This window comes from Mandrillus leucophaeus, unplaced genomic scaffold, assembly GCF_000951045.1.
Source record: "Mandrillus leucophaeus isolate KB7577 unplaced genomic scaffold, Mleu.le_1.0 Scaffold194, whole genome shotgun sequence".
NCBI lineage: Eukaryota > Metazoa > Chordata > Mammalia > Primates > Cercopithecidae > Mandrillus > Mandrillus leucophaeus.
This window is the reverse complement of record NW_012101965.1, coordinates 1,134,355-1,136,301: the sequence shown is the minus strand read 5'-3', so window position 1 is coordinate 1,136,301 and position 1,947 is coordinate 1,134,355. Positions and strand designations below refer to the sequence as shown.

Here is a 1,947-nt window from a genome sequence, read left to right as displayed (position 1 = left end):
GGTGTGTTTTGTCCACACTTGTCTGGGCTGATCATGCCTGTGGGGCTTTGGAGGGTAAGAGGAGATGACAGTGTAAGGACACAGATGTGCAGTTGTCTTTGGACTGCAGAGCTGTGAGCTGACCACCAGGCTCCAGATAGTGAGGAACCCTGAGGGCCTGGAAATGGCTGTCTGCAGATGGCCTTAGGACCAGCATACTAGCAGATGCAGAGAAGCCGACTTCCATAATTTTGTCACCCCAAGCTCCCTGTGAAAGTTTGAGCCAAGATACCAACAACTCTGACTGAATGAACTCATCTTAGGAGCATGAGATATAGTTGTTTGTTTTTTCAGTTTATTTATATAAAGCTCAAAGGGATCTTCAAAATGAAAACTTTAGTAAGTATAAAATATCTTTTAAAAGAAAAAGATAGTGGGGAGAAAGTCGATAACTATTGTTTAATGGTTTTTTTAAAACCTCTTTATTTCCTCATTTATTTTTTAACAGTTTTATTGTGAGATAACTCACATACCATACAGTTTAACCCACCTGAAGTGCACATTTAACATGGGTTTTTATGTTTTTGTTTTTTTGTTTTGTGGGAGTTTTTTTGAAGCAGAGTCTCATTCTGTTGCCCAGGCTGGAGTGCAGTGGTGCGATCTCTGCTAACTGCAGCCTCCGCCTCCTGGGTTCCAGTAATTCTCTTTCCTCAGCCTCCCAAGTAGCTGGGACTACAGGCACACACCACCACGCTGGGCTAATTTTTGTATTTTTAGTAGAGATGGGATTTCACCCTCTTGGGCACGACGGTCTCGAACTCCCGGACTCAAGTGATCCGCCTGCCTTAGCCTCCCAAAGTGCTCTGGGATTACAGGTGTGAGCCACTGCGCCTGGCCTAATGTGTTTTGATGTATTACATTATTATTTGTTTTCATCATGGTAATAATATATGTAACAAAATTTGCTATTTTAATAAATTTTAAGTATACGATTCAGTGGTACTAATTATATTCACAGTGTTGTGCGAGTATTTCCAGAGCTTTTTTGACATTCCAAATAGAAGGTACTCTGCCCCCGGTCCCTGGTCCCTGGTAACCTCCAATCTATTTTCTATTTCTTCAAATCTATTCTAGGTACTTCACAGAGTGCACCATATATATTTGTGCCTGACACTTAGCATGTTTTCAAGGCGCCTCTATGTTGTGGCATATATCAGAACGCCATTCCTTTTCATGGCTGAGTAATGCCCACTTTATGTATATGCCACATTTTGCTTATCCATTCATCTGTGGATGGGCACTTCAGCTGTTTCCACCTTTTGGCTATTGCGAGTAATGCTGCCGTGAACACTGATGTACAAGTGTCTGTTCAAATCCCTGCTTTCAGTCCTTGTTGTTATATGGGAGTAGAATCGCTGGGTCATATAGTGATTCTATGTTTAGCTTTTGGAGGCACGTTATTCCTTTTGAAAAGTTGTATTTACCAGTAACTTTTCTAAACATCTTACATGCATTATTGCATCTAATTCTCATGCTGGCATGTCCATTAATTCTTATTCATTCAGCAAATGTTTTTAAGGGTCTACTAGGTACCAAACACTGTTCTAGGCACTGGGGATTCTATAGTGAACAAAATGAATAAAGTATCACCTTCTTATTGATTTTATAGTAGTGATGGCAGATGATAAACAAGTATATATTAATATAAAGCTGGGTAGAATAAATGCCATTGAGGCCATTTTTTAAAAGCCAGGTAAGGAAGCGGCATATTGGTGGGCAGGAGTGGATTTGCTATTTAATAATGGAATTAAAAGGGAAGGTGTCTCTGTCACTTGAGCAGAGACTTGGCAGAATCGAGGGAGTGCAGCATCCAGAGATCCTGGGATCAGTCTAGGGAGTGGCAAAAACAAATGCAAAGGCCCTGTGGCAGGTCCAGGCCTGGTGTGGCTAAGGGACAGCAGGCAGTCA

The 1,947-nt window shown here is 41.4% G+C and overlaps 1 protein-coding gene across 1 annotated transcript in view; it reads left to right on the top strand.

Moving 5' to 3' along the window:
• ARFGEF3 (ARFGEF family member 3) overlaps nt 1–1,947 on the top strand; it is a 136,154-nt gene that overhangs the window by 72,752 nt on the left and 61,455 nt on the right. The window lies entirely within an intron of this gene.